Source organism: Euprymna scolopes, chromosome 43 (genome assembly GCF_053919585.1).
Source record: "Euprymna scolopes isolate OS-2025 chromosome 43, ASM5391958v1, whole genome shotgun sequence".
Classification (NCBI taxonomy): Eukaryota; Metazoa; Mollusca; class Cephalopoda; order Sepiida; family Sepiolidae; genus Euprymna; species Euprymna scolopes.
Window position 1 is genome coordinate 37,425,203 of NC_136524.1, and position 17,511 is coordinate 37,442,713.

Below are 17,511 nucleotides of genomic sequence, written 5' to 3' on the forward strand. Positions count from 1 at the left end.
CACAATTTGCCCATGCATTTAGTATTGCTGCCACATCTGGGCTGGTGCATCTAACACTAGTCTCTCATTCTGATAGTGTCCAAGAAAGATTATTAAATCTTATAGGTCTCATACTATTTGTTAAGCTCCAACCTCTGTCCCATCACTGCAGCGTTGCATCCCTGTGCCTACTTAACAAATACTTTAATGGAACTTGCTCTCATAAACTCATCGTACTTGTTATCTCTCGCCATACATAATCTCTACCAACCCGGCAAGCAGCAAAACCCTACCCTATTCACTGTTGAGTTCCGTAGATGCCAGAAAATCTACTTTAATAGTTTCTTTCCTCAGATTGCTAGACTTTGGAATTCCCTCCTTGTTTCCTGCTTCCCTGACATCCAGAAATTTAAACGTAATGTGAACAGGAGAAGAACTTATTCTGATTTATTAAGTGTTTCACCTAACTAAAAAGATAATGTCTAACCGATAGAACCCTATTCCAAGCTAACAAAATCAAAAGTAGCAGCAGCAACAACAAAAACCGCAAGAGCAGGAAAGCGATTTCTGTGAAATCGCTCAATTTTGATTAGTTAAATACTTAAATTTTGATTGGTTAAATACTTAAATTTTGATTAGTTAAATACTTAAATTTTGATTAGTTAAATACTTAAATTTTGATTGGTTAAATACTTAAATTTTGATTGGTTAAATACTTAAATTTTGATTGGTTAAATACTTAAATTTTGATTGGTTAAATACTTAAATTTTGATTGGTTAAATACTTAAATTTTGATTGGTTAAATACTTAAATTTTGATTGGTTAAATACTTAAATTTTGATTGGTTAAATACTTAAATTTTGATTGGTTAAATACTTAAATTTTGATTGGTTAAATACTTAAATTTTGATTGGTTAAATACTTAATTTTTGATTAGTTAAATACTTAAATTTTGATTGGTTAAATACTTAAATTTTGATTGGTTAAATACTTAAATTTTGATTGGTTAAATACTTAAATTTTGATTGGTTAAATACTTAAATTTTGATTAGTTAAATACTTAAATTTTGATTGGTTAATGCGATCTCTTCCACTAATCTGGAACAGTTGCCCTGGAAACTGAGCACCTGTCACACAAACACAAAATCTTGCCAATGATTTTGCGACAAGGTCAAAGAAAATTGACCGACTAAATAAAGAAAAAGAAAAATATATCATGAAAAATATACAAAATCTTTCTGTTGTTGTTATTGAGTGAATGTCTGTCTCTATACAGGTATTACACTTTGCTCCTGGCCAAGAGTGAATGTTGTCTTTTTGATAAATAAGTCTGCAAAACTTAGTGAAATGGAGCATTTATAGTCAGCTAACGTATTTCCTAACTTCTGGCGTAGCTCTACCAAGGCAAATCAGTTCCTTCGCTTTTTTTTTTCCTCAGATATATATATATCTCCCGTGTGCATGTATTATTATTATTTTTAATATTATTATTTATTATTATTTATTCCAATCTTTGAAAGATTATAACAATAATAACAACAACAATAATAATAATAATAATAATAATAATAATAATAATAATAATAATAATAACGAAAGCAATTTTATAATAGGTTTTAGGTTAAAAAAAGACTACACAAAAAATTATGTAGATTCATCAATTATGTTTATTTAAAAAAAAATAAAATAATAAAATAAAATTTCATTGGAAGTTTTCAGCATTATTGTTTTTTCCTTTTTTGTACTTAGAGGATCACCATTTATCAAGGCCCAGAGGCTACTCAAGGATAAGGATTAAGTGTTAGTTTGACAAGATCAAATGTAGTGGAGCTTGGATAGGACTATATTATCCAAATGGATAATAATAGGAATTCATTCCTATTAAACTTGAAGACAAAAATATTATAGTCAGCTGGGAAGTAAACAAGCGGTATTGAGTTCCACAGACAGATAGCTCTAGGAAAGAAACTCTGCTCATGGAATTTTCGTCTAGTTTTAAGCATAGACAGAGCGGGAAGTTGCTGGTAGTTGTTTTAGCTAGACAAGTATTTGTTGAAAACGTTTTATGGGGGAGGGACTATAAATTGGAGCTCAGCCGAACACCTACTATAAAAGGTATCAATAGAGTAGAGACAGATTTGTAACGTTTCTTCTGTGAGAAAGAAGGAGTGGGTAGGCGAAAAGGTCATTGTCAATTCAGTTTTGAAGACGGTTTTGTACCCTGTCAAGGCAGGAAAGAGTGCTTTTTAGGACTCTACCCCAGATGTGGCAACGGAACTCCATCTCAGTTAGCCAAGTAGTGGTGAACAAATTATTATTTACCCACTAGGAGCATTCACACAAGTCATCAAGAAAGATTGTTCTCCGAGAACAACTTGTGGTGTTCCCTGGAATTTAAGTGGCAACAAGTCCCCCCAGATTTCTAGTACTCTCCACCTCTTTCGGTAACCTTTGCAAAGGTTTATCCATTTGTATATTCAGGTCCCATAGGATCTTGTGACTTTCATTTTCCATTATTGCTGCCGGTTTATGTTTGTACCAGTTGTCTGTGTGTTACTTGCAGCAGTGGCGAAAGAGGAAGAGTTAGATAAAGATCCATTGGAAGATAAGCAGAAGTACAAGAGAAGAATCAAAGCAGAACAGTTGACTGAGTTGTTAAGAATGAAATTTCATAGTCAGTTTGAGCGAGATACTTGCCTGGCACAGGATTTTTATCCTGGGCCCACAAAATCAGCAGAGATTAGCCCATTCCTGTAATGATCCGGTTCCTGTTGATTTTACAGTGGGAGTAAAATTCTGTGCAGCTCTAGGAGGTCCACCCTCCCAGGCTTTGCCTTCTCTCTTTGAGAAGGGGTTAGTTTATTGCTAATCGCCTGAGGACTCCTCACTGGGGGGATGCTGATGGGGCTGCCCAGGCACATTTTGCTCTGGGGCGCTGACTTCTCAATCCCACTTTCCGGTCGTGGTGTCTAAGTTTTTGCAGTGGAAGAGAACTAAATACCTACTAAGACACAAAAATGTTAGGATACGTTGAATTTTTTGCCTAAAGGTGAAAAGAGAAACAGAACATCTCATATTTGCTGCCCAGGAACAGGCACTAAATATAAATGCAATAAATAAAAACATCTATGGGAAGAACTGTTCTGATAAGTGCAGGTTGTGTGGTATAATCTCTTGAAAAAGTGTCACACATTGTTAGTGCGTGTTCTATACTTGCTCAAAAAAAGAGTACAAAGTTCGTACAAATCTGGACTGGAGCTTGTGCCAGAAGTTTGGAATCCAAGTGACAGACAAATGATACCAACATTACCCAGAATAGGTCGTGGAAAATGAGGACGTTGAGATTCTCTGCGATTTCAGGATTCAGTGTGACCGAGAGATAACTCACAGGAAACCGAATATTGTAGTTGTGAGCAAAAAGACCAATGAACACCAAATTATTGATGTGGCTTGCCTAAACGACATCAACTTAACAGGCAAGAAGGACGAGAAACTATGGAACTATCAGAAACTGAGGGCAGAGATTGCTAGATTGTGGAATAAGAAAACTACCATCGTGCCAATAATTATAGACGCGTTTGTCGCAATTCCTGATGATCTTATGAAACAGCTGAACTCCTTGGCAATCAGATACAACATCATCGTACTCCAGAAGTCAGTTCTGCTTGGTTCAACAAACATTCTACACCAAGTGCCTTCCATTTAATTGACTCTTTGACTATCCTCACTAGCTTTGGTGTAAGAGCGCGCTCTTGAGGGGGGGGGGGCGTGTAAAACATCACAACACTCTGAAGTTAATGGAATAATAATAACTAGCAGGGACGATCAGTGTGGCCCAGTCATAAAATATGCTTAAATATATTTTAATTTATGCAGATTTCACATATATTATCATAGAGTCAATTTTCTATTAATTCTTATGTATTATAAAGTTGTGATTTCCAAAATAAAAAAATATATCCATATAACTTGGGTGTATCAGCTTGAATCGAAGCTGAAACCAAAACTTATGAAAAGAAATATATATGTATTTATATATAACTTGAGTTCCTTCAGCTATAATCGAAACCAAAACTTATGAAGAATTCTTGGTAATACTATTTATTACAAGAAATGGAAGGTCATAACAATTAAACGACAGTCAGGCAAAATAAAAAGATGTAAGTATGACACATAAAATAACACACACACACACTCGTATTTATATATAGATGATGATGATGATGATGATGATGATGATGATGATGATGATGATGATGATGGTCATGATGATGATCATCATCTATATATTAATACGATTGTGCGTATGTTATTTTGTGTGTTATGCTTATATCTTTTTCTTCATCATCACAAAAATAAAAATAAAGACTCCCGGTTCAAAACAATATTTCTTGATCTTTGGGTTGGATTCAAAGTGTAGTATCTGTTATTCATCCGTTGATGAAGGAAAAATCTTTCTAGACCGAGACGATTTAAATGTTTTATTACCATTTGCAGATACACTTTTTGAGAGAGCTGGATTTTTTTTTTCTCCCCACATTAAAAATCGACCTTGTGCCCATGTAGGGAGACAAGTAACTAGGGACACTCGTGCAATGACACGTAGGCACGGCTGGTACGCAATAAATTATTAGTAGAGAAAGAAAAAGGTCTCAGGATGTCGGAGACGGAGTTGACCAGAAACAATTTCATGATGAGTTAAGCATTCGGCTACCGTCTCCACGGCAATAAGCGGTGTTAGCAGCAACAATAGCATCGAATATCATTGCAGAGTAATAAGTATTGATTTCTGCAACAATTGCAGTAGTTGACATAGAACTGTTTGCATTATAGGCGATCTATACAAGAAACACACAAACGAGGCCAGCCATGTTTTCAGGATGTTTTGTTTCTTCTTCGTTATCGTACCTATTTACAATGCCCACCCACGGGACAGAGTTAGACACCAGGATCGTTTTTTTACGTGGAGAAAAGGTACAAAAATAAAAATTGTCTCAGTCGTGAAGGATTTCTCCTGCACTGAAACAGAACGAGAAATAGAAGTGCCGCATCTGAAGAACATATACTACACTTTGATCTTGCCCAAAAGGCCAAGCTTCTTCGTTATTATAGCGAAACTCAAAAATTGAAATATTGAATTTCAAGTGAAAGCAATGGTATCTTATTGTCGCAGTAATAAAAAATATATCAAAAAATTACGAAAAAAGATACGATAGAAATTAATTATTATTGAAAATAGTTTTCGGAAAAAAAAATATTCAAGTGTGTAGTTAATGGTGGATATCACGCAATCGTTTATTTGTATAAAGTACTTATTTCATGTAATAATTCATTAATATTTAACTAATTTTGATATGGCAATTAATTTGATAAAAAAAATAATAATCGTTTTTTTTTTAGAAAACTCGTGTTTTTTCTTTTGTTTCTTTTGTTTTTTGTCCCCCCCCCCCAATTTCGCTACAATAATTGATGTTTTTATTTATTTACTAATATTGTATATTCTCCGTCAAAAATGGTTGAGAAAAACGATGCTTCGTCCGTGTTTGCATTGGACGTCTTCATCGATGAAGTTAAGAAGTTAAACAGAGACAGATATGAGAAAGAAAATGTATAAAATTGGAAAGAAAAAAAAAAAGGATTTTAATTAAAAAAAAAAAAAAAAAAAAGGAAAGAAGCAACGGACACTTGTGCATTTTGGTTTTTGAGGGCATTTCTTTTTTTAAATTAAGACTATCACTCGAAACAAGGGGAGACAATTACGAAAGTTTAATTTTGTAAGAGAAAAAAAAAACCCTACAAATTTTCATATAATTACAACTTTCATTCATTTCAGAATTTTCTTTTCTGAAACATTTTATTATTAAGTTCGTTTGAAAAGAAAAAAAAAAAAAAACGGGATTCATTTTTCGAAGAATTTCTCCGAATATGTTAAAGTTTTGTGTAACTTCTTGATAAACAGCAAAACAACCACACTAAATTAACATAATAATTAATTATCTGAACGATTATTGAATAAAAATAAAATTTTTAGGTTTGATAAAATAATTAGAATTTCGAAATATACTTGCAACAGACATATATATATATATATATATATATATATATATATATATATATATATATATATATATATATATATACTCGGGTTTTTTTATATTCAAATGTAATGGACTAATGAATTCAACGAGGTTGTTAGATAGTGCTCAATAAAAAGAGCTGATAATACTTGTTTATTGTTATATAAACATGCTCACATCCCGCTGCTACAAATAGCCACTTGTTTCAATCAAACAACAGATATCATCAGGCAGCGACTTGACTATTCAAAAGTTCAATGAATAATAAGTTACACAAAACTTTATTCATTGAACTTTTGAATAGTCAAGTCGCTGCCTGATGATATCTGTTGTTTGATTGAAACAAGTGGCTATTTGTAGCAGCGGGATGTGAGCATGTTTATATAACAATAAACAAGTATATATATATATATATATATATATATATATATATATATATATATATATATATATTTCCAAAATGAATGTAAGTGGTCATTATATGAGAGTGAATCTTCTGGAAAATGAAAAAGCCTCTCCAAGATGCTAGTACTCTCCGCACTTTTCCAGTGAAGGTCTGATTAGTGTTATCTCTTCTCTGTCCTCCTGGACACTTCACGACAGTTTGGTTGGTGCTATCCCACACAGACGCTGCCGGGGGAGGGAGTATTATCTATATATTAATACGATAGGGTGTGTGTTCTTTTGTGTGTCACGCTAACATTCGGGTCGTTTAATTGTTATGTACTTCCATTTCTTGACAGAAATAATTTTACCAAGAATTCTTCATAAGTTTTGGTTTCGGTTATAACTGATGGCACTCTATTAATCTTCTTTTTTTTTTTAATAAATAATTTTATCACGAATTCTTCATACGTTTTGGCTTCGGTTTCGATTATGTCCGAAGGAACTCAATATATATATATATATATATATATATATAATTTTCATAAGTTTTTATTTCAGTTTCGATTCAAGCTAATGCACCCAAGTCATATGGATATATATTTTTTTATCTTTGAAATTGCAACTTTATAATATATAAAAATCGATAGAATATTAACTCTATAAAGATACATACGAAATCTGCAAGAATTAAAGTATCATATTTAAGCGTACTTTACGACCGGTCTTTGCCGGCCGTTCGTGCTAGCTTAAATAAATACTTTTGCAGTTTTAACCAAAAAGTTACAATAATATCAGAGCACTGACCATCTACACATGCCGAAATCAATAAATTACATATGAATGAGTCCCCTGTGGAATTTCCACAGGTTCTGCTAGTTATTATTATTATTATTATTATTATTACTATTATCTAGACCTTTTAGCCCGTTAAAAACGGGCAAAAGTTATAGACCGTTGAATGCTTTGTGCCAAATTGATGGTTTGATATGCTTAAATTTGTGCTCATTTTTGCATTGTATTAAATACTGATCCCTATTCGGGTGAATACCATAACACTTAGTTGACTGCACCTCATCATATCAAAGGTCCATACAAAATTTCATCCAGATCGGCACAGTTTCCAAGAAAACGTGAAGCAGACAAAGAGACAAACAGACAGACAAAGATAATAATAATAATAATAATAATAATAATAATAATAATAATAATAATAATAAATGTTTGATGATGGCCTGTGAGGAGGAGGAGGAGGAGGAGGAGGAGGAGGAGGAGATGATGATGATAATAATAATAATAATAGGTTGGGACTTTGAGGAGGCTTTTTGCCACTCAAATTCCAAGTGAAGACCGATGGTCGCTGCCAACAAGAAATTAATGGTAAGCGACTGTTGCGATAATGCAAATTCTTTTGCAAAGGTTATCGAAAGAGGTGGAGAAAGAGCGCTGAAAATCTGGGGAACTTATTATCACTCAGATTCCAGAGAACACCACAAGTTGTCATTCAAGAGAAATGTTTGATGATGGCCTGTGAGTAAAAAAAAAAAAAAAAAATACTAATAATAATAATATGGAAAAGTGCGCACTACTAGTTGTAAAAAAGGGAAAACTGGAAACGACAGAAGGCATGGAACTATCCAACCAAACAGAAATGAGGGCACTAGGGGAACAAGACAACTATAAATACTTAGGAATTCTGGAAGCGGACACCATCAGAACAACAGAAATGAAAGACAAAATTGGAAAGGAATACCTCAGGAGGACAATAAAACCCCTGGAAACTAAATTATATAGCAGAAACCTAATAAAAGGTATAAACACATGGGCAGTGTCACTAGTGAGATACTCTGGACCGTTTATAGGGTGGACAAAAGAAGAACTGAGACAGCTTGACCAGAAAACCAGGAAACTCATGACCATGCATAATGCATTACACCCAAAGGATGATATTGACAGACTCTACGGGAAAAGGAAAGACGGCGGGAGAGGGCTGATCTGTATAGAAGACTGTGTGAAGGACACAAAAAAAGAACTAGAAAAATACATAATGCAAAACACTGAAAAGATAATTATGGCAGCGAGAGATACGGAGAAAACCAACAAAACAGAGATAAATGACAAAACGAGAAAAGAGAAATGGGAAGAGAAACAACTCCACGGAAGATTCGTGAGAATGACAAAAGATGAGAATAACGAAAACACCTGGACATGGATGCGAAAAGGACATATAAACCGAGAAACTGAATCCCTAATAACCGCAGCACAAGATAACTTGATAAGAACCAACCATATCAAAGCAAAGATCGATAAAACACAAGAAAACAGCAAATGCAGACTCTGTGGACAAAGAGACGAAACGATAAACCATATAGTAAGTGAATGCAGCAAACTGGCCCAAAAGGAATACAAAAACAGGCATGACCAAGTGGGGAGGGCAGTGCACTGGGAATTGTGCAAACGGCTATATTTTGAGCGTACAGATAAATGGTACAAGCATAAACCCGCAACAGCACTCGAAAACGAGAACCACAAAATCCTACGGGACATGGACATACAGACGGACAAACCCAGCCAAGCAAGAAGATCAGATGTTGTAATAATTAACAAGAAAGAGAAATCCTGTCAAATCGTAGACTTTGCTGTTCCAGCTGACCACAGGATGAGTATGAAAGAAAAAGAGAAACAAAGCAAATACACAGAACTAGCCAGAGAGTTAAAAGGGATTTGGATGATGAAGAAAATCAAAATAGTACCGATAATAGTACGAGCAGTAGGAACAATCTCAAAAAACCTGGAAAAAAGAATGGCAAAAATTGGAATCAGAGGAATATCTGCAAAAATACAACGCCTAACGATAATGAAAACGGCTGAAATATTAAGGAAAACCCTTGAATGCGGAGAATAACACAAGACAATATAACAAAGAAGCGTTACAGGGAATGAAGAACAGCGAAGCTGCAGATCTACATGTTCTACCCCCCCCCATCATGCATCTCTCCATTGTTTTGCCACCATTCCCCCCCCAAAAAAAAAGTGATAACAAAGAGCCAAGAAGGGTCAAGGAGGATGGAAAGACCGAGGAGGGAGCACTGGCCAGACTTCCGCTGGACAAATGCGAAGAGAACTGGGATCTTGGGGAGGCTTAGTGCCACTCAAATTCCAGTATAAACCAATGGCCACTGCCAGCGAGAAATCAATGGTAAGAGGCTGTTGCGATGATGCAAATTTATTTGAAAATGCTATCGAAGGAGGAGGAGAGAGCTGGACGTCTGGGGAGATTTGTTGTCACTCAGCTTCCAGAGAACACCACAGGTCTCTAATCAGATCGTTTGCTGACTAGTGTGAAAGCTCCAGGTGAGCCAATAATAAATGTTTGATGATGGCCTGTGAGGAGGAAGAGGAGATGATGATAATAATAATAATAATAATAGGTTGGGACTTTGAGGAGGCTTTTTGCCACTCAAATTCCAAGTGAAGACCGATGGTCGCTGCCAACAAGAAATTAATGGTAAGCGACTGTTGCGATAATGCAAATTCTTTTGCAAAGGTTATCGAAAGAGGTGGAGAAAGAGCGCTGAAAATCTGGGGAACTTATTATCACTCAGACTCCAGAGAACACCACAAGTTGTTATTCAAGAGAAATGTTTGATGATGGCCTGTGAGTAAATAATAATAATAATAATAATAATAATAATAATAATAATAATAGTAATAGTAATAATAATAATAATAATTATAATGATAATAATAATGATAATAATAATGATAATAATCATAATAATGATAATAATAATCATAATAATAATAATAATAATAATAATAATAATAATAATAAAGTGATTAAATAATAAATTCTTAGTTAAGTATATGAAAGACCCAACTAACCCTGTATAAGAGAAAGAAGGCAAACTTTAAGCTTGTAATAAAAAATAAAAAAAATAATAAAAATAAAACAAAACTGCTTCAGGAATGAAACAAGAATGCAGAACAATCTGTTTATCTGAGAGTGGAACTTGTTCAGAGATAATCATGGGAAGGTTGCCAACATTTATAATCTTTGTTATCGGCACTCTTAGTTGGGCTCAATAAAATCCATCAAGATAAATTGCCTACGCTCTTTTAAACACCGTTTAATCATCGTACATCATCACATTCGGTTTAATGCCTGTTTTACATGTTGGCATGTGTTGGACAGCTTTCCAAACCAACGAAATCTTATTCTTTCAATCAAAACTTGTTTTATTCAACGTCCATGTGAGAAGCGCTTTCAAGCGTTTCAGACTACTGATGGCAGACAAGGGTATTTGGAGAAGGCGACCAAAATTTTTTCACCCTAATTTTAAGCGCCAGTAAGGTTGCGAAAGGTAGGCGTGCATTTTGCCTTGTAAATAATTTGCCTGCTAATGGGGGAATTATTTACTGCTTGTGAATCGATTTTGTCTGCCATTTCACATTAGTACCTCAAAGTTTACATACCTATAGGGAATTTTGCAGGGTTGGATTCGTTTTTTTTTTTTTTTTTTTTTTTTTTTTTGTAGTTGTTCTGTTTCGTTCAAAATATTTACTAATTTATTTTTAGTTTTTTATACGAAATGAAACTTTTCATATCGTTTCGTTTATTTTACTTCATACATCTCTAAGTATTTAATTACAACCAAAATGTGGCAAAAGGTACCAAGGTTTAAAAAAAAAAAAAACTATGAAACATGAAAGTCATAATTAGGGCAACCTAAAAATTGCATTATTAATTAGGTTGAGTAATTTGACAAATAATATGAAAAAAAAATTATAAATCAATCAAATTATTTAAATTTCACATTCTAAGAACATTCAATAAGCATTAATTACAATTTTTAGGTTGCCTTAATTATAATAAAAATGGATGAAATGAAACAAAATTAATGAAACATCTCGTTTCGTTTTGTTTCGTTCAAAATATTATCTTACTTATTTTCATTTTTTGTACGAAAACGAAACATTTTGTATCATTTCGTGGTACTTGTACAGTTTAATCAAGACATTAAAAAAATGAAAATATCGAAAAAAAAAAAAAGTTATATTGTATGTATCCGTTTTGGACTGAAAATCTATGAAAAAAATTTCACTTAATTTGATCGAGTAGGTTTTTTTTTGTTTTTTTTTTTTTACAGCGGAAAAACACGTTTTTATGACAGCACATTGAAGATAGCCATTTTTTAATTTTTCGAACATGCCACGAGGAGATAACCCAGTTTAAAGCGCCGACACTCCCTCCCCATCTTTAATACTAGCCTTTCTTCCTAAAAATCGAACCTTTTGCTCGGTATCATAACAAATTGTTTCTTTGCTGCAAAAAAAAAAAAAAAAAAAAAAAAAAAAAAACTACTTAATGAAATTAAGTGAAATATTTTTTTGGAAAACTTCATTCCATAACAGATACGTACAATATAAACTTATTTTGATATTTTCATTTTTTAATGTCCTAATTAAACAGTACAAGCACCCATTTCGTTTTGTTCACTTTTCGTTTCAGACCCGTGGCGCAGTAGTGGTTAGAGTATTTGGAAAAATCAATTGCAAAAAGTGATATGCTCCTGAAGGTTGAAGGTTCAATCCTCAGTGTGGGCAACTGAAAAATACAATTGCGAATTACTTAGGACCTCTATCCAGTCATGGCTGACGGAACAAGAGCATGCTACAGCCATGAAGTAATTAAAGGGTTCCACTCGAATTTCCGTCCAAATCCTGAGTTCGACAGAAACATTCCTGAGTTCAACCAGATATACCTGAAGAAGGTTGGAGGTTACATCGATCGAAACGTTGTGAAAATCACTCAAGATGAGGACAGTAGTTCGATGAATCCAAATAATACGAATAAATAAACATGAACCTGTCTGACAATTGGAAGTATGAAAACTGTAATTTACCATGTGTATTGAACTGTTATTCGTAGTCAATTGATGGTTGGAGATGGAAATATTCAGAAGATGTCTTTTGTCGTTCAATACAGAAAACTCTTTATTCGAATCGAATTTCGCTCTTATAATGAAAAATCTCCCCTAATACTCTGTAAACATGGTCACAAATATTAGCCACTTGGCATTAATACGGACTTTAGTAGCTTTTTTCGTAATGTTCCTGGAAAAAAATTAAATTATTCTTTTTAATTGTTACAATTTACGATGCTTTATTTTCATAAAAAAAAGCAAAAATAAATTCATGCCTTTTTTTTACTATTGAAAACCATAACTTTAGTAATGGTATTTTTTGTTTAAACAAAATAATACATTTTCTACTAAGATTTAAATAAAAAAAATAATGGGTTTATTATATTCCGTAATCATTTGATAAATACTGAAAATTTCATTAAAATTGATTAATTTCCTGATTATTAGTGGAGCACTGGAGCATCGGCATTCATTTTGCCCGTACATAGCACTTGCGTCCAAGTGGCAATGCACCTTGTTTGTGGTGAACAGGAGTTAAAAAATAATAATTAATTACCAATGGTTCATTTTTATTTAATAAGTTATAAAGATTAATTCTAATTTTACATCAGATTAAACAAATTTTTCTTTTGAAAAAAAAAAGGGGGGGGGATTAAAATGAGTGGTTTTTACTGATGATATCATGGTAGGAGTTTGGATTGTTATTACGAGAAATGCAAGAGCTTTACACGTAAAATGTTAAATGCTAAATGTGTCGATATATATTCAAACATTTTTATTAAATGACTTCCACTCATTTTCAACATTGGTTATGGGCCCAGTCTACATGATAACGTCTTGAAAATAATAGTGAAGCAAACACGTGTGGTAATTTTTCGCCATCTTGGATTTTTTTTTTCTTGTCTTGTGTTTTGTATTGTTTTTTTCTTTTAAGTTAAATAACAATGGAAACAAAACTAAGCAACTTGGTTCCACTAAATGGTTCAAACTATAATACCTGGAAGGTCCAATGCAAAATGGCATTAATTAAGGATGGACTATGGAATATAGTTAATGAAACAGAAATTGTTCCGGACAAACGAAATGAACCAGCATCCCACGTGAAATATTTATCGAGAAGAGACCGGGCTTTAGCGACTATTGTGCTCTCAGTAGAAACCTCACTACTGTATTTAATTGGAGATCCTGACGACCCTGCAGTTGTGTGGAAGAAATTGGCAGACCAATTTCAAAAGAAAACATGGGCAAATAAACTAGCGCTGAGAAGAAAATTATACTCCCTTAGATTAAAAGACGGCGACTCTGTCCATGAACACATAAAGACTATGATGGAATTATTTGACAAATTGGCTGTCATTGGTGATTCCATTGACGAGGAGGATAGAGTTGTTCATCTTCTGGCTATTCTCCCAGACGATTATAATATGTTGGTAACAGCACTTGAAGCAAGTCAGGACGTTCCTAAATGGGTGTTAGTGACTGAACGCTTGTTGCATGAAGAAAGCAAAATTAAAGAGAGGGAAATTAACAGTACGGAATTGAAAGCCATGACATCAAAACATCATGTCAACAAATGGGGACCTAAATGTTTTCACTGTGGAAAAAATGGACATATTAAACGTGACTGCCGTTTACTTGAAACAAAGAATGTTAAGTCGAACCCTCCAAGAAAGAAAGTTTTCTTTACTAAGAAAATACAGGACAACTCCAGCGACTCTGGTGAGGGTGAGTGTATTGGACTTTTTACACATCATGCATTATTGTCTAATGGAAAAAGGAGTGACTGGATTGTGGACTCTGGAGCCACATGTCATATGTGTAGTGATATTGAAAAATTTTCTAACTTTCGAAAATTGGATGTAGCTGAGGAAATAACCCTTGGTGATGGATTCTCAGTTGAGGCAATAGGAACAGGAACAATAGAGCTAAAAGTGGGTGTACCGGACGGGAAACACCAGAAATGCAGGTTGTATGAGACCTTATATGTTCCTAAATTGTCCTACAATCTTTTGAGTGTGTCCAGAGACACTAAATCTGGAAAAACCTGTATCTTCAGTGACTCAAATTGTCAATTTTTAGATAACAAGCAAAAGGTGGTGGCTACAGGTTCCAAAATTGGGAACCTTTATTATTTAAACTGTTCTGATATAAATGAATCAACCCATGCAGCAAACTCCTGTTTAGATGGTAACACAAAGGAGGAGATTTGACATAGACGCTTTGGCCACCTTGGAGAAAAGAACTTGCAAAAACTAGTAAAGGACCAACTAGTTACTGGCCTTGACTATAATATAAACAAGGAAATTAAGTTTTGTGAGCCTTGCTTGGACGGAAAACATCATCGTTCATCGTTTCCAAAATCTGGAGGAAAGCGAGCAACTCAGCTTCTTGAAATTGTGCATAGCGATATTTGTGGAAGGATAGAGGCAAAATCGCTTGGTGGTGCCGAATATTTTGTCACGTTCATTGATGACAAATCCAGATTTGTGTGGATATATGTGCTCAAAAACAAACGAGATGTCCCCCAAAAATTCAGTGAATAGAAAACTATGGTGGAAAAGTTCACTGGTAAAAATATAAAGAACCGACAATGGAGGAGAGTATATTTCAAAAGAATTTGAAAACTACCTGAAGAAGGAGGGGATTAAGCACGAGTATACTGTTCCAAAAACGCCAGAACAAAATGGTGTTGCAGAGAGGATGAACCGAACATTGGTGGAGATGGTTCGATCAATGCTATCGGATTCTAAGCTGCCTAAGAAATTTTGGGCTGAGGCATTATCAACGGCTTCGTATATTAGAAATCGGAACCCAACAAATGCAGTAGAAGGTATGACACCATATGAAGTGCTGAAGGGACGTAAGCCTAATGTGAAACACCTACGCATTTTTGAATGTGATGCTTTTGTCCATGTACCGAAGGATGAAAGATTCAAAATGGACTCAAAAGCAAAGAAGTGCAAATTCCTTGCTTACGGGATTGGTATAAAAGGGTATCGACTCTTTGATACCAGAAAATCCAGAGTGTTCCATAGCAGAGATGTCATCTTCAATGAATCAGGTTCAATAGCTGAACAGGAGAAAGAAGAAATTGTAAATCCATCTCTGGTAGAAATTGGACACCAAGATAGCTCCGATGATGAAGACAGCCCACAAGAGCTAACAGGACCCCGAAGATCATCAAGGCTAAAGAAAACCCCAGATCCGTATGGCGAATGGGTTTACATGGCTCATAACTTAAATGACCAATTGACCATGAAGGAAGCACTTTCTGGTCCTGAAAAGAATGAATGGTTGAAGGCAATGAATAACGAAATTTCTTCCTTACATTCTAATACAGTATGGGACCTGACGGAATTGCCCAGTGGACGAAAAACTATTGGTAGCAAGTGGGTGTTCAAGCGAAAATACGATGCTGATGGTAATATGGAACACTATAAAGCTCGACTTGTAGCTCAAGGTTTTCTTCAGAAGCAAGGAATCGATTATGACGAGACTTTCTGCCCAGTTGTGAGATTTGAATCAATGCGAACAGTTATTGCACTAGCAGCACAGCATGATCTGAAGCTGCATCAATTGGACATAGCCACTGCTTTCCTGAATGGAGAGCTGAAGGAGGAAATCTACATGAGGCAGCCAGAGGGTTTCAAAGTTAAAGGCAAGGAACATCTTGTCTGTAAATTGAAGCGAAGTATTTATGGCTTGAAGCAGTCCCCAAGATGTTGTAATAATGCACTGCATGGTCAGCTGAAGAAGATGGACTTCAAACAGTTGGAAAGTGATCCTTACATCTACATAAAATCTTCAGGAGGAGACATTTTCATAACAGCTGTTTATGCTGATGACATCATTGTGGCATGTAAATCCACAAGTCTTATTGAAGATTTCATGAAAGTAATATCAAAGATTTTCAAAATAAAAGATTTGGGAAAACTACACCATTTTTTGGGTGTGAAGATTATTTATCCCGAATCAGAAAAATATGGATTGGACAGCCTACATACACAGCAGATGTCTTGAGAAAGTTCCAGATGGAGAATTCCAAACCTGTGTCTACTCCAATTGATCCCGGAACAAAATTGACGAAGGCAACGGAAACAAGTAAACTGGTCAACAAAGAGTTGTATCAGTCTGCAGTTGGGAGCCTATTGTACCTGTCGACAAGGACACGACCGGATATTGCTCATGCCGTTGGAAATGTTTCGAGATTCTGCTCTCATCCTACAATGGAACACTGGAAGGCTGTGAAACATATCCTCCGGTACTTAAACGGTACACAAGGATATGGTTTACTTTATGACAAGAAGAAAGCCACCAATCTCCTGGGGTACTCCGATGCTGACTGGGCTGGTAATTTGGATGATCGCAGATCAACATCTGGATATGTTTTTAAGCTGAGTGGTGCGGCAGTCAGCTGGAGAAGCAAAAGGCAAACCTGTGTTGCTCTATCAACAGCCGAAGCTGAGTACATGGCATTGGCAAGTACAGCACAGGAGGCTGTTTGGATGCAGAATCTTCAAAGTGCCTTGCTAGGATCTCCAGTAACACCAACCCTTATATATGAGGACAACCAGTCAACCATATGTATGGCAAGGAGTCCATAGTATCATGGAAGGGCCAAACATGTGGACATAAAGTTCCACTATGTTCGAGAACTGGTCGAGCGGGAAACTGTTAAGCTCGAATACTGTCCAAGTAAAGAGATGGTAGCCGACCTACTAACTAAAGGACTTGGAAGCACACAGTTTGTAAGGCTCAGGGAACTTTTGGGACTCCATAAACTATAATGCAGACTGTCAGCAATTGAGGAGGAGTGTTGATATATATTCAATTGCTATAGGGTTATCTGCCCCTTTCCAAAACCCTTTTACTGTGGTGATTCTCTCCCCTTTTATTGTAACTCTTCAGTTCTCCATGTTGTAAATAAAATACACACACATTGTGTGCGTCTTAGTATTTCGTCAAACAAAATGTGTTCATAGTAATTTTTAAAACCTTTCTGGATGTCGCAGGCTCCGGTGATGAGGTATGTGTCCCCACATTTTTATTAAATGACTTCCACTCATTTTCAACAAAATGTTGTCAACTTATGGCTAGTCATATAAAGTGACATACGAAGAAAGAAATTTAATGGTAAAATGAA

General features: G+C 35.0%; 1 protein-coding gene across 4 annotated transcripts in view; it reads right to left on the reverse strand.

Moving 5' to 3' along the window:
• The window catches only part of LOC145268294 (uncharacterized), a 672,998-nt gene that overhangs the window by 410,865 nt on the left and 244,622 nt on the right, over positions 1-17,511 (reverse strand). The gene's annotated exons all lie outside the window — the stretch shown is intronic.